Source organism: Diceros bicornis, chromosome 23 (genome assembly GCF_020826845.1).
Source record: "Diceros bicornis minor isolate mBicDic1 chromosome 23, mDicBic1.mat.cur, whole genome shotgun sequence".
Taxonomy (NCBI): domain Eukaryota; kingdom Metazoa; phylum Chordata; class Mammalia; order Perissodactyla; family Rhinocerotidae; genus Diceros; species Diceros bicornis.
Window position 1 is genome coordinate 47,332,063 of NC_080762.1, and position 22,326 is coordinate 47,354,388.

Consider the following 22,326-nt stretch of genomic DNA (forward strand, 5'->3'; position numbering starts at 1 on the left):
AGATCAGGGAGTGCTCTCATTTTGTTTTGATCCACCATGGACACAGGGTGCCTTGGCTGATGCTGGCGTTTTCTGAAATTGCTTATGTTCAATAGGAGGAAGCCAAGCCCTGTCTGGGAATGCCAAGACTACTCCAGGATGTCAGGAACCACTTTTCTCTTCCTCACATGGAAGCCAGAATTCACTGAAGTAAAGGAAAAATGATAAAATTTTGGTTTATAAATTAGAAGTCAAGGTAAAGCAGCACATTTCTTTCCGCTGTCCCAAGGCATTTAAAGGGAATCTAGTTTTTAAAGTTCAAAGGATGTGGAAGAAACTAGAGAAGCTGGTTATCTTGAGATGTATCTAATAAAAAAGGCCAAAAATGTAATTATTATCTAGCTTTTTTAGGACATGCTGGGAATAATTCTGCACATTCACATTTGTTATATTATTACATTTTTCACCTGTGATGATATATTGATAAGTTAGCATATTTTGTTATTTTTTAAATAAAGTTATTGAAAAAAGTTGGGAGTCTATGTAAATACTTTTGTGTAAATCTTGCATTCAAGAATAAGACATGAAATATATATATCTACTGAAAAATCAAGAAAATCTTACTGGGGCCGGCCCCATGGCATAGTGGTTAAGTTCGGCACATTCTGCTTTGGCGACCCAGGTTCATGGGTTCAGATCCCAGGCACAGACATATACCATTCATCAGCCACGCTGAGGCAGTGACCCATATATGAAGTGGAGGAAGACTGGCACAGATGTTAGCTCAGGGCTAATCTTCCTCAAGCAAAAAAAGAGGAAGGTTGGCAACAGATGTTAGCTCAGGGCTAATCTTCCTCAACAACAACAAAAAAGAAAATCTTATTTAGTAAAAGGAATTTTAAATGGGATAGAGTTTGTTGTATCCCAGGATTTTGGACAGGTCTATCTAGTGAAATCTGGGTCAAAACATGAACACAAAGTTGAGAACTTAGACAATCAAAGAACACTTGTGAACAATTCAAAAAAGCTAGTAACTAGAAAAATAGTTTTCCTTTGAACATATCCTCAAAAGTGCTTTACTTTTCAACTTCAATTTGCTGGTATAGTCTTGGCCTTAGTTTTGTAAAAGCAAAAAAAAATGTTTGCAAGGTAGTTAGAGACCAGAACAGCGATAAGACACAAACCATGAAAACAAAGCAAATTGAAAAACCCAAGTGAATACTGTGAACACTCCTAGACTAAACTGATCAAGCGAATGCATTTGGAACATATTTGATATTACATTTTAAACTGACATGTTACCTCTTAAATGTTTAAATTTGGGTTTGAAGGAGTTCCTCAAAGATTCCTAGAATTACTTAAGGCTTCATGAATAGAGCAAATTGTTATTCCTGAGAATTTTGCTGAAGTGCTTGACAATGGACAGTGAGAAAATATTTCCAAAATCTTTCTAAATAACTTAATGTTAGAACTTGGCAGAGTACCTCATCACTGTGAAGCAAGAAATCACTGTTTCTTATATATTGAAATCTTCCTTCACATGACAATCATACAGTTCCTCTGTAGTAGATATATTCCTCTTCGGGCCCATTTCACTTCAAAAATGACCTCAAACACAAACAATTTGCCATGTGCTGTTTCCACCAGAAGGCCAGAGACCTGCTAGAAAAGGCAGTTTGCTTGAGTAGGTTCAGGAGAAAGACTGACATTTAGTCTTCGAAACGAGATCGTGAAAGGGAGGCTGACCCAAGTCAAGTTGAGCCACTTTTGGCACAAATCCCTAGCATGTTCCTTTCCCAGGCCGGAGTTGAAAATAAATGGGACACTCTGGTAACCCTGGCATAAAATCTGTTTCCAAAATGTCTGCACACCATGCAAATACTGTTGGCAGGGAAGGTTGTGTGTGCATTTATGTGATGTTGGCATCTAAATAAAAAGAGTTGTATGGGTATGATACTGCATATCATCAGAATGACTTGATCTTCATTTTAAAGGAAACACTAAAGCCATAAAGTGAACTGCTGCAGATTTAGAAATGGGAACACACAGACATCTCTGTCATCCCGTATGGGAGAAAACACTGCAGTTTGTGGATCCAGTACCAATCTGACCCTCGATTGGCCAAATTTCCTCTGGAACCTTTCTTGGAGTCCAGGGATGGTGGTTCCTAATCTTGTTGAGATTGTAGAACCTTCCCATATCTTCTCTAACCTACCACTATAGCTCCACGAGGGTGATGGGTAGGGAAGACCCTCAGGTGACAGAAAAGAAGTTCAGTTTCAAGAACCATTAATGATGCCTTTTGAAAATCTGTGGTCATTTGAAGCAGATAAAAATTATAGTTTTTATTTAACAAGCGCTAACATTGTCCCAGTCACTCTTCTAAACACTTTATGAATATTGTCATTTACTATTCATAACAATTCTATATTTCCCCATTTTACATATGGGGAAACTGAGGCACCGAGCAGATAAGCATTTTTCCAATGTGACACAGCTCATAAATGTTGGAGTCAGAATTCAAATCCAGGCATTCTGGCTCCAGAGTCTGAGCTCTTAACCAGTGTGCTATACACACAGATTTGACCATCCATTCTGTATCAGGTGGCTAGGCTGCTCTGGAGGTACGGTGCACCAAGCAGAGCAGGTACTTGCTTACATTCTAGTTAAGTGAATAAGTGAGTGACCTGTTGAGAAGGAAAAGTTATAACTTTTTAGGGATTGTTCCCAATCTTTGGCAAATATTTCAGCAGACCTCGTGTTGCTCCCTTTCTTGCAACATTTCTTTGTATTTCGGATAAAATCAAATACCAATTTGGATAAGTGATTCAGTGTTCCTGTAAAGATCTGTGCTCTGGGTTTAAACAGCCAGATTTCATTACAAGGTGAGAAAAAACAGACTTGATGGAATGGAGAGGCATAGATAGAAGTAGGTAATTTGGAAGAGTATGTTTCAAACAATTTTGGTAGCTGGAAAGAATGGGATGATGCAGATACATTGGAGACAGAAGTTTTAGACTAAGTTGGTCTGTGTTCTAGTTCCATGCATAGTAGGTTATTATACATGACTGGCATTTGACTGAGGAGATTCTCCAAAAAACTTGGAACAAGGCTACCACTTGAGTTAATGGCTGACACGCAGTGGAACTTGATAAAAGAACATTGATAAAAGAACTTAGTACCGTATATAATACACGGTATATGTATCATAAACAGAAGTTGGACATTTTTGTTATTATTTTTAAAATCCCAAGGTATGTAGGCTTAATAGAACTAATTTTTTAAAGTAAATGTTGAAAATTAGATTTCCATAATAAAAAATCAAAGTCCATTTTATTCATTTAATTAACTTCAAGGAAATTAAGTGAATAAAATCTGTTACATTTTATTTTTAAATTGTTCCTTTAAATACTTACTCTGAAAAGCAAAGTCCCAAGCATCCTAGGTAAACCAGATAACATCTTGAAAGTGCTGCCAGATGAAATTAAAGTTTTCTTCCATCTCATAGAATTTCTGTGTGAACCCCAGGGCAGAGATAGTGCTGTTTTGTGATCTGAAAATAAAGAGTAACATTGGTTGGAAAAATTTCCCCTCTCCTTTCAGTGTGGGTAATGGTGTGGGCAGTGGCAGCGGAACTAAGAGGAGAGGTCGTGGCTCAGGAGCCAACAGAAGAAGGTTCCAGAGCATTATGTACCTGAGTGCATAGAGTCTTCCTCCAGAAGATGGCAAATGGCCCCTCTAGTCCTTTCTCTAGGCAAGAAACAGACTTGATAATCCTTTGAAAGTCAATCTGATGATATCATCCCTCCATATCAATGTTTTCATCCCCGTTTGGCTAATCTCAGAACCTTTAGGAAGACCTCTGGGGCCTGGTATGATCTGGCCCCTCTCTACCTTTCTCTTCATTGCTCGCCATGTCATCCCTGCACTCTGCTCCAAGCCAGTCTGCAGATCTCTCAATTCCTTGATTCAACGGTGTTCTCTCTTGTCTCAGGATCTTCTCGCTATGGTCTTTGCCTTAAACACTCTTCTCCTACTTCTTTCATGGCTGACTTTCACCTCTGTGCACGACTCATATTTATAATTCTAGCCCATATTTCTCCTCAAAATTATGACCCATACATACAGATTCTACATCAACTTCTGCACTTGAATGTTTTAAAATTATTTCAAGCTCAGCAAGCCCAATACTCAAATCATAATCACTGGTCCTCTTCCAGTGCAGAGATCTTAGAGAAAGTTCTCCTTTCCACCTGGTTGTACAAGTCAGAAATTTAGGACTTATCTCATGCCTTCCTTCTCCCTCACTGCTTCCCCATATCTGATCTATCATCAATATGTATGTCTTTATCCTCTAAATACTTCTTGAACCCATTCCTTTCCATCCATCTAACCACCTCCAGTGTGGTCTAAGTCAGAACTTTACTGTGCATATGAATGAACCACCTGGGGAGCTTGGTAGAATGCAGATGATGATTCAGCAGGTCCGCAATTCTAATAGGCTCCTCGGTGATGCCCATGTTGTTGGTCTGCAAGCAACTTTTTTGAGTAAGGTGGCACTAAGCCACCAGCAGTTCTTTCCTGGGTGACTGCCTATCATCCCAATAGGTACAAATAATCCCTCTATTCCATCACCCAGACTATAGCCAGTCATCTTCACCAAGTCCAGATCTTCAGAGACTTCCCAGTGCTATTGGGACGAAGACCAAGAGCCTCAACATGGCTTACAAAGCCTTCCATCAGCAACCCCTCCCTACGTCTCCAGCATCATCCTAATCCAAGCCTACTCTTGCTTTCTGCTCTCTGTCCATGTTAGCATACTTTTATTAAGTTTAACTATATGAAATGCCACCTATGTAAGTTAAAAACAGTTGAATATCAGCAATTTCTCACTGTTCAACCTAATAGTTCTTGAATGAGCTGAGCTCCTTCCCTGCATAAGACCTTTTTAAAAAGAAGACACGCTCTGTTCTTCCTCTCCACCCTATCATTTCCCATTCATCTTTCAGATCTAGCTGAATGGTCCCTTCCTCAAGGAAGGCTTCCAGACCTACCTACGAGGTACATATTACACCATGTGCTTCTTCTTCTTTACACTGTCACAATTTTGGATGATTATTTGATTATTATCTGTTTCCTTCACTCAAACACAAGTTCCAAGAGGTCAGAGACCATTTCTGTTTTGTTCATTGTTATAACCCTAGCCCCTGACTCAGTGTCAGCAGATAGTAGGCACTTAAATGTTTGCTTAGTTAGTTACTTAGCTAAGGCAGAAGCAATGTAAGTATGGTCTACAGATCCCTCCCTTGAACTCTAGGGTGGGGTTGGGAAGGAACTAATGTTCCAGGGGGAACTGGTCAGGGGATCCAAGGAGTTTGTTTCCTTCTGTAACCATAGTCCTTTTGTAGAGGCTTCTCATGTCCAAGTTGGCTTATACCTGCTATAGTAAATTAATCCAAACTAAATACAGTGATCACCTACGGAAAGCTAATCATGGCCATTTTTGCGTAATGCTTTACAATTGATAAAGCTCTTTCACACATATTATTTTGTTTGAACATCCTAACAATCCTGTTGCTATAAGTAGGATAAGCATTATTATCATCTCTCTTTCACACACAGGCAACTTGGAGTTGAGAAACTCATACAGCTGCAGAGCAGGTACTTTAACTCAGCTCTTCTACTGCCAAACCTGGGTTCTTTCCATGACCAGTGTTCCCTGAAATCAGGGTGAGATGCACCTTCCTCCTGAGCCCTGCATTCTGAGGCGGGAGGTGGGGCAACGTTGCACTGACACTGGCAGAAGGCTGGAATTAGGTCATAAGAATTAAAAATCTGTTTAGGATTCTGTGGTTGATGGCTCATATATCACATAACTGTTTTATTTTTAGATCCTCTTAGACGTTCCCATATTCCAAACTGTTGAGCACAAAGATTTCTTAAACATGATAATGCTTGTACCAATTCACACATATTTTGTATAGCTCATATAATCCTTTTCCTTTTGTCATGATATTTTGCATCATTCACATTGAAAATGACTGTTTCATAGAGAACTAATGATGGCCACTTTCCCAGACATTTTCCAAATGTTTTGCAGTCACTGATGGGTGGACTTGCTAATTTTGTGAGTCAGCTCAGGGTCACTAATGATGGGCTTAGAGACCACAAAGAGCCTCAGTGAGAGAACAGCATTCACCAACCCACATCAGAGCAGCAATGTGGACCTTCAGCCTTTAGATCAAGTAAAAGCTTTTGAATTTCCCCTACAAGATTTTGAATGACACTAAGAGACATTTGGGTTTTCTGATCCTATAAAATTTGAATAAGATGATCATTAAAATCCTCACTATATTCATACCTACTCAAGATGCATTTCTTCAAATGAGAACCTCTTCCTAGCATAAAAACAAAAAACAACCAATCAAACTTCCTCCAACTGGTTCACGCAATATTAAAAGCCAATGTTGGGAAAGACAGTCACTTTCACACTGGAGAAATTCTAGATCTTCAAAAAGTTGAATTAAGAAAGCAGACGTGTAATCTCTGGAGATGAAGGTGGATAAATGTCAGACTCTTGGGGTAAATTTTAAGAAGTGAGTACTTTATAAAGATAAATCAGTCACTTCAGGAAAACATGGTAACTCTGAGGGGAAGGCCAGAGGAATCCCCAGAGTCTACTTCCCTGTCATTACCTTTTTGCTCAAGGATTGTGGGACCTATGAGCCATAGCTCTCAACTGTCTTTTCAGTAGAGCCGATAGCCTGATAAAACCTTCCCCAGGAACATTCTCATCACTGTCCATCCATTCCACTCCTCTTCTCCTGAGGTATATCTTCTGTTCCAGAAACCTCTGGCTGCTCAGCTGAGCACAGGTAAGGAATGCCATCCAACTGAACCCAAAGGAATTGTCCAGAAGGAAAGTAGAAAATAGACTCTCTTTTTTCTAGAAATGTAGCTATTTTGAGCATTGAGAAGGCAATCTCTTTGGATAGCTAAATGAGATTTTTTACATCTCACTCTGGATATCTGTGACCAAGTAGATGCTGCCCAAACTTACAGTGTGGGCCTCAGCATGATTTCAATGACTTAGACATTCTTACTCCTGCTTTAAGAAGTATTGGTCTTCAAAATTATAAGTACATTTCAATTTATAAGTTAGTTTCATCTAAGGGCTGCATTTACACTCTCTGTCATAGGGGCTAAAGCCTAGATTACTAAGAAAGTCTCCAGTCAATTACAAAATCCACCCTATATGGTATTACCAGATTGCTCACCCCCAAATTTTGTATTCATCATGTAGGTCCCTACCCAAAAAGTTTTAATGGCTACACTTCACTTGCAGAATAAAATCCATACTCTTCCCTCTAGCATTTAAGTTTTCCCACCATCTGAGTCCATGCTGACTTTCCAACATGACGACTCAGCACTTCCCAACGCAAATTCTTTGCCTATCTAAAAATCAGTCTATTTGCTGTTATCATTAATTTATTCATTTATTCAACAGACATTTATTAAGCTCCTACTAGGGTCCAGGCGTTATTCCAGGCACTAGTGATTATATCTCTGAGCAACATAGATGAAGTTCATTGACCTAAAGGAGTTCACACTCTAGTGAGAGAGGCAGACAGTAAAAAAGCAAATAAATATTTGATGGGGCAGGTGGTGATAAGGGCTATGAAGATAAATAAAGCACTGAGGGAGTTAGAAGCCTGGGAGGTATTTTATACAGGGTGGGGCTGTCATAGAAGTCCCCGATGAAGTGACACTTGAGTAGAAACCAGAGGGAAGCTAGGTTTGCGGGCCATGTGGACAAATAGGTGAAGAGCTTTACAGATTGAGAGAACAGCACATGCTAAGGCCTTGCAGTAGGATGTGCTTGGCACATTCAAGGAGGCCAGTGGGACTGGGGTGGAGTAAACAAGAAGAAAGTGATAGGAGATGAACAAAGAAGTAATGGGAAGGTGAGCTCAGATAGGACTGATTAAGCCATGGTAAGAACCTTGACTTTTCCAATGAGAAAAATGTAAAGCCATAAGAGAGTTTGAGCAAAAAAGGAACATCACTAATGTTCACTCTAACAGGAACACTCTGGTTCAATGTGAGAATAACCTATAAGAAGGTCAAGGGTATAGGTAAAGAGACCAATTATGAGGTTATTGCAATCATCCCAATGAGAAGGAATGACAGCCTAGCCCAGGATGGTGGCAGGAGGGGTAATGAGAAGTGGTCCAATTCTGGGTATAATTTTAAAGAAGAGTGGGAAGGATTGCTGAGGGTTAGATGCAGGCTAAGAGAGAAAAAGAGAAGTTAGGCATGACTAAGATTTTTGATGTGAGCAACCGAAAAAACAGAATTCTCACTAAATGATTTGGGGAGCAGATTTTAGAGGTGGGGCTGGGAAATCAAAAGTGCAATTTGGGGCATATCTTGATTAGCTTTGACATGCTAGTAGACACACAAATAAAGATGTTGACTAGGCAATTGGATATCTAAGCCAGGAGAGTGCTCTGGGTTGGAGATAAAAACGAAGGAGTTATCAGTATACACATGGTATTTAAATCAGTGGAACTTAGGGTATGAGGGCATGTAAAGTAGAGAAGAGAAGAGGTCTGAAGATTGAGACCCTGGAGGTCAGGAAGAGACAGAGGAAGCAGCAAAGGAGATGGAGAAGAAGAAACCAGGGCTGTGAGAGGACAACCACCTGGATCGCTTCCTCCCTGCCTTAGCTCGTGTCAATCTCTCCACCAGAAATGCCTAGGAATACCTCTTTAACTGCCTCCATTTATTCACATCATACCCATCCTTCATAGTCCGGCACTTAATTTTGTGTTCTCTGTGGCTTCTCTTGTCTTGAGTTTCATTCAACAATTTTACTCTTTTCTATGTTTTAGCTCTTTCTAGATGAATCATTTTTGATTAATGTCAATACACCTTCCATTCCCAATGCTGTCCTTCACTTTAATTTTGTCAGTTGGTTCCTCTCTGAGTGTGTCTAGGCAGGTCAATCTTTCCACCACTTCCCAGCCATCCCAGACCCCAAGTGTAAACACACACGAAAACCATTGATAGCACCAGCTTAACGACAGATGACAAAAGAAACTAGGGGTGTTTGGGGTCTCGAATCCAATTCTGAGGTGGCCCTAGCACCTGGAGATGTGGAATTTGTGTCATCATGATATGGCCCAAACTCAGTAACACATAGGATAAATCAAAACAAATCATTCCATGTATGTGTTCAGTAAGTTTTGGCACAAGGAAACAGAAATGTATGGAAAGCAATGCCTACCCTCAGAGAGTTCACTCTCTAAAACAAGCAAATAAAACAGGAAAAAGTGACACTTTAAATAACAAAAATTAAGGGTTGAGGAGAGCAATTTTAAAACTAGTTTTAGATTTCAAAACTAGAATGATTAGTTCCAAGATATTGTTTGTAAAAGGCATAGAGCTACCTATACTGTTCGTTAGTATCATTCACAATCGTGTTGTTAAAGGAGAACAGAACCTGACATCTTGTCTATCAAAATAAAAGAGAAGCCCTGAGCAGGCCTGGCCTAGCACAAGACCGACTCAGAGTCGGCAAGAGGCAAATGCATGTGGGATGCATTGAAAACTGACTCTAAATGCCCCTCTGAAAATAAGGAGAGCGAGGATGCCCCTCAGCTGATCAAGCACAGCTCTCTGAAGGCAAGGGGCAGTCTGGAACTGGCAACATCTGCGGACCTGCTGACCTTCTCTCTCCAGAGATGGGCCATTGTTAACTTGGGGTTGAATTTGGGTTTGCACTAATAACCCAGAGAAAACTTAGACATTTGGTCTCTGGTACACGAAGTTAGTATACAATGATATGAGATGCTTTCCCCCAAGACTGGCATTTTTCAGGGAAGAAGGATTTTGAATCTCTGCTTGTGATAACTGCAAGTCATTTGACAGGGACTAATCACAGGACACAGGTTCACAGAACAAGGAGATGAGTGATGTCCTTTTGTTAACCGATGGCCCTGGCACTGCCACATAATGAGGGGCCAATAGGAAGCAAGATGACAGGGACCAGTCTCATTCAGACCAGCCTGTCCACAGAACCTGGGGACAGATTCACAGTGATCGTATTTAAATGCTATAAAAAGAACAGAAACTCAGCAATGATGGATGATCTAATGGAGCCTTTAAGTAGTGGGAGATGGGGCTTGTTTGTCTTAAAGCCAGGGACACAAAGGCCTTTTTTTATCAACATTCAAAGTTATCTAGATTTTTTTTCTTTTTAGTATATGTGCTGGTGAAGCAAGCACTTTTTTTCTTTTCAAGAAATAGTTTTAAAAAATCAAATAATGTTGCTCTGTGGAGTTAACGTTGTCTCATAATTAATCCAACTTTACTAAATCACAAACAAAGCAGGTAAAGACAAATTGAGAAATTAAAGCAAAATTTCCATTCACCAATGGTTGTGCAGGTTGCAACGCTGGTAAATAATCCTTTATATGAGAAAAATATGAGAGAGAATAAACTATATTTACCAACCAATATTCCTGCAAAACCAGATTTTAGACAATATTATTGAAACCTTAAGACTTACAACTATCTTCTAGGGTAAAAAACTTGTTTTTACATCTGTTGCTATAACCTCTATTACACAGAGTTGTAAACTGATTCTGAAAACCATCGAGGTTACATTTTATTTTATTTAGATGTATAAGATTGTTTACATCTCTTTTTTTAGTTTATTTGGTTCATTATATCATGGAAATATCTATTGTTTATTTTCAGAGGAGCATAGACCCCTTAGTGAATGGAAATTTAAATTTAAATAGAGTCATCAAATTCAGGATGCTTTTTAGTTAACGAAAACTGAAAACTCAGACTAGCTTTAAAAGTGTTATCATTCTAATTTTTTAGTCTTCCTTTCTCTTGTTCGTGAGCTCTAAACACCAGATAAATCAACTTGCTTACTGGTAATGCCTTATTTTGGTTTCTTTTCTTGAAATTTTTTATTTAAATAAGTCTTTTTCTTAAAAGAGCATGTCATCAGTCAAAATAATGCTATCACTTCTGAAAATATTTTCATTTTCTGACATGCACCGAGGTGCCATAAAGTAGTGTTGACAACTCCATCTTTAGCATTCCACAAATCTTATGGAGATATATCATCGGAAAACCACACAATCTATATCCGGGCTTTGACAAAACTGAAACATGGTCTGCCAGCCACAGATAAGGTTTTGAAATGTTAGTCACAGAAAAGGTGATAACAGAAACAAGGATCAAACGCATGTACACCTTCACCTTTGGACGCCTGCGGTTTTGAGCCATGCCACTTTGGTAAAAGATATTGCCATTTGGCCTCTTGGCAGTCAGTGTGATGCCACATAAAAACACACTGTGGACTTGGTGTTAGATGTGCTGCTGGGAGGGTGCTGGAATTAAGAGATGCTGTGAAGCAATAACACAGCATCTCTAGCAAATTGGAGAACCAGGTAGTCAGCATTGGCGCAGTTTGCCACCGAGCTCGCAAGATCAAAGCAACATGCCATGGCTGGGCTGAAAACAGCAGCTCAAATGGAAACTATGAAATATTTCGGAGCAAGTGGAATCTTCATTCTTCTTCTCCTTGTTTTCTTTCTCCTCCTTCTTTCTTCTTTTTCTTTTAATCCTGAAGTGTTTTGGGATTTCAGGCTGTTCTCAACTTTATATGGAAAATTTCAATAGATAGGCAGGGACAAAAACTCATTACGCTGGACCTAGACATGAAATATTAAACCAAAGGATTTTTTTAAAGACTTTTTAAAAATATATCCAGAACGACCACAAATACTACCTTTAAGACAGAATTTATAATCATTTGCTTCTTAATGGTTCCTCCCCCATGCCATCCATTTTCAAACAAAGCTGGGTTTATGGCCATCATACGAGATTACATTCCCGCGCAGCTGCCGTATTTCTTCTATAATGATTTATTTAAAAGGGCTTCACCATGATAGCTCTCCAACTTTGTTCCTTCCTGTATATCACTGTTCAGGGTCAAAAGCTGGGAAAAGGGCTGGTCCCTAAGGCCTAACATATTTCACCAGTGGAGACTCTGGCTTTTCACTTCTCTTTCTCTCCTCATCACTTTATGCTTAAAGAAGAACAGATGTGGAAACGTTTAGAAAAAGACTAATTGAATTTCACATAACACAATTTAGCATTGTTTGAGGAAGTACCTAAATCAACAGCACATTTTCCAAAGTCCCAGCCTCGCCTAATTAGAACACCAAACGTGTGACTAATTGGCCACACTTCCACCAAAGGCTCTGCTACAGATGAGTTGTCGCCCACTCCCCTTGCCCCAGCTGAGGCCGGCGGTTTGGCTGCTAGGGAAGGCGGTTGCTCTAAATGAGCTGGGCCGAGCATAATGAGGAGAGGCAGTGATGGCGGAGAACAAACTCAGGCAAAGCAGGAGAGAGAAATTGGAATGTTTACTCGGTGGCAGCACCCAGAGAATTACCGGGAGATTATCAGGACATAAATTAAGAGATACATGGGGCTCTGTAATTGGGACACTTAATAGCCTGCTCTTTATCATTTTGGCTTCATGGTCTTAGAACTTGACATCTAATTAGAACATAATCTGATATCATCAGCGAAGGCTCCATTTAAGCCAGCCCTTTACCACTGGCAGATCTGTTTTTTGCATGCAACAGGAGGTTTTCTGTCTTCCTCATGTTATTTCCTACTGGTGTGCAGGAGAGTGTGTGGGAAAGAAAGGACATCATTAGAGCAAAGGGAGAGGATGATTCCGGGCTGGTTATATTGTAAAATGCTGAGCATTTTGCTTTAGGGAATCTGTCGTCCCCACTTTCTCCTCGCAGGCATAAAACCCAGTGACTTTAAAAGTCATTCAGTGCAACTTTCACATTTTATAGATGAGGATTCTGAGGCCAAGAGAGGTGAAGTAATTTGCCTAGGGCCACACATCTCTCTGGGGGCAGACTTAGGACTAGGAATCACGTCTTCTGACATCCACCTCTAGGGCCATTTATACTTCCTCTTGTGTGAGCTGCTGCTGAAAGAGTAACATTAGTGCAAGGTTTCACCTGTACCTGCTGATTGCAGTACGTGCTCAATCCCAGTCATTTAAGCAACGCAATAACCTATTAGGTTACAAATTTGCTACAGAAATTTATACAATATTCTAACTTGTTAGTGTAGATCCTGGCTTCTGGGAAATTGGCTTTGTAAAAATCTGAATATTTGCTCTAATTAAATCTTGTCATTTTCTTTATGATGAGAAATGGTGTTGACTTCATTCTTCTCTAACAGGAATTCTTCTGAAAGAACAGGCTGTTTCTCTTGATTCTTGTATCTGTCAAATCTGTGTTTTACCCTCATTTAAAAAACGGAAAACAATCTGGCTTTAAATTACAAAACGTATCTAGAAAAATCAGTGTTCCTTGAGATTCACTCATGATCGATGTGTGTTATGTTGGGGGAATATTTAAGCTTTCCCTTTGCCACCCAGATTGTGAATTTTAGACTTCTTTCTTCACAATTGGTTAATGAAAGCTCAGGGGATAAAAATTAATGTAGCATCTTCACAAGAAAATTATGATTATTAAAGAAGACATAAATATTTCTTTGATCATCTACTACTTAGAATAATCCTTGCTCCTTGTTTGTCCATGAATCAGGATAAACTAGAGTTGAATACACACATGTAGAAATGATTTCCAACTTCCACGTGCCAATGAAAACAAAGCCATAAAACTCTTCTTTCTTAAGTTTTAATCAACGTTTTAGAAAACTGGAAATGAAGCTAATAGAAGAAACCAGGATCAGATGTTAGCAAAACATTTGATGCATTAACACTCATGAAAGTTCCTTATTGATAAATAGCTTAGGTCAGATAGAAAAATATTGTCCTAGAATTTTTTCTTGATGAGACTGTGTAAAGAAGAGTGATAATGACACTGATGGGCCGTTGAGGGACAGACCAGATAATAAAACCATGTAAAGGTATATTGATTTTCTAATAATAAAATGAGATCGCCTGTGGAATAGTTTCATCTACTGTGTGACATGGCCAAATAGGTTAAAAAGTGAATCTATCATTTAGGAGGAATCAGCCCTGGGAAAGTTCCTTCAACTCCATTTGCTTCAGACTTTAAGCACAAATGAACAAATGGACTGTGGCGTGATTGTGTGTCAGCATGGTGGGTTTTGGCCATTTCTCTTCTTCCCCCTGTGTTCACCACAGCCAAATGGACTGTTGGGTGGTCAGAATTTGTCATGAAGATAGACGGCCACTGGGAAACGGTGCTGATGGGTCTTCTGGGCTGTGATCCAATGCTTTGCTTCATATAAAGAAATGATCCGTGTCATCGTATGTAACATGGTGGCTATAAAGTTTCTTTCTGTCTTTCTTTCTTTTTTAATTATCTCATTGAGATAACCTGAGAACACCTAAAAGTTAAGAAAGTATTTTAACCTCTTAAGAAGGAAGAACATTTAAATGCAGGCATTTACTGACATATTTTCCTATCAAGCAGAAGCGATCAGTGACTGACTTCAATGTTGACAAAGTGGGTTGATTTTTAAATCATTTGGAGGCAATAAAGAAGCTATCCTTTACATTTAGCAAACAATCCAAAATTACAATTTAAAGAAATAAAGGAAGCCCTCCAAATTAATCACTGTAAAGTATACTCCTCAAATAATATCATATAAACTCTTTACATTTTGAATGAATTATCTGGTTTGTATAATGAGCTGATGTGGCACTAATAGACCAAACACGTAGATATAATAAAACACTTTTCTACAGAGAATAGGCTCACAGAGCACCAAATGGTCAGATGAAAATGGAGGAAAAATCTAGGTGTTCTATCCGTAACATGTAGAACACCTGGACTTCTTTTTCTTTGAATCTGTTTTCTTCCCTCACTTTCCTTATCCCTCCATATTCAATTTTGTGCCTTTTTTTGTAATTCCTCATTTCTTTCAAGGGATGTACCTCTGTTGGAGTAATGAGAAAAAGACATCTCCTAGCCATGCATTAATAGAAACACACATTTCCCCTTGTTTCCTTCTATTCAGGCTCATCAAAAATATTTGTCTTCTGAAAGTTTTGTATCAAAGCAAAGTATTTTTAATTAAAGCTCAGGTCCCCTCTGAACTATGAAGACTAGACCAGACCGAGGACTGCCACATCATTTTTCTCCTCATTATCACCTCGTTAAGATCCCAGAACAAGCCTCAGAGGCAGGGGGTTGCTTAACAAGGTGATAATGAGGAGAAAATGTCTCTAGCCTATTTGGGGCACAGCCCATGCCAGGCTGGATGATGGCAGACCAGGTTGGACTAGAGCAGAATACACTTCAGTTACTAAAATGTTGTTCTCTGAATGGGTTGGGCTATTTTAAGGTGTATTGTGTTTTCTTCCCATTGCCATTGGTAAGTCAAGATGGAAAAAAGTGAAGACTTGGGCCTAAAACTTTGGGGTAGAGACTGCAAGCTGCTTCCTAATGTTCATTCATCTGCTTATCCTTGGAAATATTAACCTTGATACATAGCTGGGCATCGCCATCCAGCTAAAAGACTATATTCCCTAGTCTTCCATGAATCTAGAAGCACCATGTGACTATGTTTTGGCCAATGATATTTAAATGGAAACATTTCTAGAACCTCCTAGGAGTTTCCAGAATAGAGCTCTTTTCTTTGCCTCTTTCCTCTTTTATGCTGGCTAGAAAGTGAATATGATGAAGGTGCCTGGAGCTCAGGCAGCCATCTTGGACCAAAAGGTGATAAAGAATAAAGACAGAAGGAATCTGGGCCTTCATGACCGTGTGAGCACCGTACCAGCCTAGGCAGCCTCCCTCTGGATTCTTTTACCTGAGAGAGAAACAAACTTCTATCTTCTTTAAGCTAGTAGTTTTTTGTTGTTGGTGTTATTGATCTAGGAGCTGAATCCAATATTACTACACATTAAAAAAAGGTTAACTTGGTGTTTTTGTGATGGTGTATTTAAATCTAATCCAAAGTGCCATCCTTTCATTCTAAATTCTTAGCTGTCCCTCAAGCCAGAACACTGGGCAGCAGTGGTGTGCTACAGCCAGCTCATACCAGTTCACATGAGCCAATTTTTAAATATTCTGAATTTTGCAAGCCAGTTGTTAAAACACAGCCATCATTAAAATTTTAACTAAAGTTATAATTTAATAAATTATATTAAAACCAAAGGTAATAAATACCTGAAAATCACCATTTCCTAATGGTTTTACTATTTTCTATGTTCTTGAGTATGTATTGTATCTATATGCTGGAAATACTATATAATGGGGTATTTCTTCCCAGCTCCCTGTTTAGTGACTTGACATAGATGGCTTGAAACCACACATAGTGGGAACATTTTTCACTATGGAATTTGGCAAATGCTACAAATCAGGGCTTGATGCTTGTTTTATTGGTTGTCTAGGCTTAAGAAAGTGATGGAGAAAATGTTAATAATATTTAAATTAAACTTAAAAGTGTGTTGCATCTAGTGCTAAAGCTAAAAGAGGTTTTAATTTAATGACTATTACTTGTATGAGGTGAGAGTAGTTTAATAGTGGGCCACCTGTCAGATTTAGTGAAAATAATTTTATTGAGTAAAGAGTTAGCAGATTGGGATGCAACTTCATTTCTCAAACCAGGGTTGGGTTGCAACTGTAGGTTGGCCACGGATCTAAGAGTTCTGCAGAAATTAATGAAAGCATTCTGTGAGAATCAATTGGCTATATGGGGTTTACAGGAAAGAATATTGCATATTTTATTATTTTTTTAAAACTACGTACTACACACACTTTATCAGTAAAATTTATAAGAAACTTACTTACTCATATATGCACATATATTTTTTTCAGAGAGCCAGTTGTTAAAAATCTACCAGCACACCGCTGTCCAAGAACCATCTACTATCTCTCCACTTCCCTCACCCCACACATTCAACTGATTATTAAGTCCCCTAAATTTTAATTCAGAGATGTCACTTGAATCTTTATATTTCTACCCACCCCATGAATAATGCTGTAGGTTAGGTCTTCACCATCTCTCTGGCTGCCTCCACTTTTGTCACCTTCCAGTTCATGTTCTACACTATCGCCACAAGAGTCCTTTGACAAGGCAAGTGTAGTATTGCCATTTCTGCTAAAGTTATTCAGTGGCTCTCAGTAGCCTAGAAGATAACACCTCATCACTGCTTGTGGAAGCTGCTGGCTCATCCCTTCAGTCACTCTGAACTCCTTGCCATTCTCTTCCTTTATTCCACCCTCAAGCCTAGTACTCAGGATTTGACAAACAATATTGCAATCTTTTGTTTACAGGTGTCTCTTCATGTAATAATAAGGATAATAGTTTAGCTATCTTGTATCCCAAGCACTTAGTACAAGTGACTGGCACATGTTAGGGATTCAAGAAATAGTTGTTAATTAAATTAAAAAAAAATACACCCTATCTGCCAAACAGTTCTCCAAAGTACCATTACCATTTTACATTCCCTCCATCAACATGTGAGGGTTCTAATTTCTCCATATGCCTCTGAACACTTGTTATTGCTTGTCCTTTTAATTATAGCCATCTCAGTGGTATAAAGTCATATCTCATTGTGGTTTTTGAATTGCATTTCCCTGATAGCTAATGGTGTTGAGCATCTATTTATGTGCTTATTAGCCATTTGTATATCTTTGAAGAAAAGAAAGAAGCGCAACTTCATTCTTTTGCCTGGACAACATCATTTTGGGGGGATAATATTTTACATTGAATTGTCTTGATACCTTTTTAGAAAATCAATTGACCATAAAGGTAAGGGTTATTTGTTGACTCTCACATCTCTTCCATTGATGTATATGTATGTTCTTATGCCTGCACCACTCTGTCTTGATTACTGTGGCTTTTGAATTGGGAAGTCAGTCCTCCAACTCGTTCTTTTCTTTCAAGATTGTTTTGACTATTCTGAGTCCCTTGCTTTTCCATATGAATTTTAGAATCAGCTTATCAACTTATGCAAAAATCCAGTTGAGATTTTGATAGAGATTATGTGAATCTGTAGATCAATTTGGAGAGTATTGTCATCTTAACAATATTACATCTTCTGATCCATGAACATGGGATGTATTTCCATTTATTTAAGTTTTCTTTAATTTCTTCCAACAATGTTTTATAATTTTCAGTGTGAAAATCTTGCACTTCTTTTGTTAAATATATTCCTAGGTACGCTATTCTTTTTGACACTATTGTAAATGGAATTGTTTTCTTGATGTCATTTTTTGATTGTTCATTGGTAGCATATAGAAGTACAATTAATTTTTCTATATTGTCTTGTATTCTGCAACCTTACTAAACTTGTTTATCAAGGTTTTTTTTTCCAGCAGATTTCTTAAGATTTTCTATATACAAGATCACATCATCATGTCATCTGAGAACAGAAATAGTTTTATGTCTTCCTTTCCAATCTAGATGCCTTTTATTCATTTTTTTAAATTTTTTGTTTATTGCAGTAACATTGGTTTATAACATTGTATAAATTTCAGGTGTACATCATTATACTTCTATTTCTGCGTAGATTACATCATGTTCACCACCCAAATACTAATTACAACCCTTCACCACACACATGTGCTGAATTATCCCTTTCGCCATCCTCCCTCCCCCCTTCCTCTCTGGTAACCACCAATCCAATCTCTGTCTCTACGTATTTGTTTATTGTTGTTATTGTCTACTACTTAATAAAGGAAATCATATGGTATTTGACCTTCTCCCTCTGACTTATTTCACTTTGTATAATACCCTCAATGTCCATCCATGTTGTCACAAATGCCTGGATTTCATCATTTCTTATGGCTGAGTAGTATTCCATCGTGCATATATACCACATCTTCTTTATCCATTCGTCCCTTGATGGGCACTTAGGTTGCTTCCAAGTCTTGGCTATTGTGAATAATGCTGCAATGAACACAGGGGTGCATGTATCTTTACACATTGGTGTTTTCAAGTTCTTTGGATAAATACCCAGCAGTGGAATAGCTGGATCATATGGTAGTTCTATCCTTGATTTTTTGAGGAATCTCCATGCTGTTTTCCATAGTGACTGCACCAGTTTGCACTCCCACCAGCAGTGTATGAGAGTTCCCTTCTCTCCACATCCTCTCCAACACTTGTTGTTTCCTGTCTTGTTAATTATAGCCATTCTGATGGGCATGAGGTGATATCTCATTATAGTTTTGATTTGCATTTCCCTGATAGTTAATGATTTTGAACATCTTTTCATGTGCCTGTTGGCCATCTGTATATCTTCTTTGGAGAAATGCCTGTTCAGGTCTTTTGTTGTTCCATATAAATTTTAGGATTCTTTGTTCTATTTCTGTGAAAAATGTTGGAACTTTGATAGGGATTGCATTGAATCTATAGATTGCTTTAGGAAGTATGGACATCTTAACTATGTTAATTTTTCCAATCCAAGAGCACGGAATATCTTTCCATTTCTTTGTGTCTTCTTCACTTTCTTTCAGCAATGTTTTATAGTTTTTGGTGTACAGATCTTTCATCTCTTTGGTTAAGTTTATTCCTAGGTATTTTATTCTTTTTGTTGCAATTGTAAATGGGATTGCCTTCTTATTTTCTCGTTCTGCTACTTCATTGTTAGTGTATAGAAATGCAACTGATTTTTGTATGTTGATTTTGTATCCTGCAACGGTACCGTATTCATTTATTACTTCTAACAGTTTTTTGATGGATTCTTTAGGGTTTTTTATATATAAAATCACGTCATCTGCAAATAGTGAGAGTTTCACTTCTTCCTTTCCAATTTGGATCCCTTTTATTTCTTTTTCTTGCCTGATTGCCCTGGCTAGGACTTCCAGTACTATGTTAAATAGGAGTGGTGACAGTGGGCATCCTTGTCTGGTTCCTGTTCTTGGAGGGATAGGTTTCAGTTTTTCACCATCAAGGATGATATTAGCTGTGGGTTTGTCATATATGGCCTTTATTATATTGAGGTGCTTTCGTTCTATACCCATTTTATTCAGAGTTTTTATCATAAATGGATGCTGTATCTTGTCAAATGCTTTCTATGTATCTATTGAGATGATCATGTGATTTTTATTCTTCATTTTATTCTTGCGGTGTATTACATTGATTGATTTGCTAATGTTGAACCATCCCTGCATACCTGGAATAAATCCCACTTGATCGTGGTGTATAATCTTTTTAATGTATTGTTGTATGCGATTTGCTAGTATTTTGTTGAGGATTTTTGCATCGATGTTCATCAGAGATATTGGCCTGTAGTTTTCTTTTTTTATGTTGTCCTTGTCTGGTTTTAGTATCACGGTAATGTCGGCTTCATAGAATGAGTTAGGGAGCTTCCCACCCTCCTCAATTTTTTGGAAGAGTTTGAGAAGGATAGGTATTAAGTCTTCTTTGAATGTTTGGTAGAATTCACCAGGGAAGCTGTCTGGTCCTGGACTTTTATTTTTGGGGAGGTTTTTGATTACTGTTTTGATCTCCTTACTGGTGATTGGTCTATTCAAATTCTCTACTTCTTCTTGCTCCAGTTTTGGAAGGTTGTATGATTCTAAGAATTTATCCATTTCTTCCAGATTGTCGGATTGGTTGGCATATAGCTTTTCATAGTATTCTCTTATAATCTTTTGTATTTCTGAGGTGTCTGTTGTAATTTCTCCTCTTTCATTTCTGATTTTACTTACTTGTGCCTTCTCTCTTTTTTTCTTGGTGAGGCTAGCTCAAGGTTTGTCAATTTTGTTTATCTATTCAAAGAACCAGCTCTTGGTTTAATTAGTTTTTTTGTATTGTTTTTTTAGTCTCTATTTCATTTATTTCTGCTCTGATTTTTATTATTTCCCTTCTTCTACTGATTTTGGGCTTTGTTTGTTCTTCTTTTTCCAGTTCCTTTAGGTGCATTGTTAGATTGTTTATTTGAGCTTTTTCTTGTTTGTTGAGATAGGCCTGTATTGCTATAAACTTCCCTCTTAGAACCACTTTTGCTGTATCCCATAAATTCTGGCATGTCGTATTTTCATTTTCGTTTGTCTCCAGGTATTTTTTTATTTCTTCTTTGATTTCTTCATTGACCCATTCGTTGTTCAGTAGCATTTTGTTTAATCTCCACATATTTGTGGCTTTTCTGATTTTCTTCCTATAGTTATTTCTAGTTTCATACTGTTGTGGTCAGAAAAGATGCTTGCTATTATTTCATTCTTCTTAAATTTATGTAGTCTTGCTTTGTGGCCTAATATGTGGTTAGTCCTGGAAATCCTGGAGAATGTTCCATGTTCATTTGAAAAGAACATGTATTCTTCGGTTTTTGGATGGAATGCTCTGTATACACCTACTAGGTCCATCTGTTCTGGTGTGTCATTATGGCCAATGTTTCCTTATTGATCTTCTGTTTGGATGATCTATCCATTGGTGTAAGTGGAGTGTTAAAGTCACCTACTATTATTGTGTTACTGTCTATTTCTCTTTTTATGTCTGTTAATAATCGCTTTATATATTTAGGTGCACCTACATTGGGTGCATAGATATTTACAAGTGTTATATCCTCTTGTTGGATTTTTCCCTTGATCATTATGTAATGCCCTTCTTTGTCTCTTTTTACAGTTTTTGTTTTAAAGTCTATTTTGTCTGATATGAATACTGCTACTCCAGCTTTCTTTTCATTGCTATTTGCGTGGAGTATCTTTTTCCATCCCTTCACTTTCAGTTTGTGAGTGTCTTTAGGTCTGAAGTGTGTCTCTTGTATGCAGCATATATATGGGTCTTGTATTTTTATCCAATCAGCCACCCTATGCCTTTTAATTGGAGCATTTAGTCCATTGACTTTTAAAGTAGCTATTGATAAGTATGTACTTACTGCCATTTTTTATCTTTTTCTTTTCTCAGTATTTTAGTAGTCCTTCTCTGTTCCTTTCTCCTTCTATACAGAATTGATGGTCTCTTTAGTTTGACATCTGTCTAAAAGCTCTACTCTTTAACTCCCCTCCTCCCTCATTTTATGTTTTTTGTATCATATCTAACCTCTTTTTTGTGCATTTGTATCCATTACCCTTTTATCATGGAAATAGATAATTTTTCCTATTTGTGGTCTTCTCTTGTCCCCTTAAATCAGTCCCTTTAACATTTCTTGTAACACTGGTTTCTTGGTGACAAACTCCTTTAATTTTTGCTTGTCTGGGAAATTTTTGATCTCTCCTTCCATTTTGAATGATAACCTTGCTGGTTAGAGTATTCTTGGCTGTAAGTTTTTTCCTTTTACCACTTTAAATATATCGTCCCACTCTCTTCTAGCCTGTAAGGTTTCTGCTGAGAAGTCAGCTGATA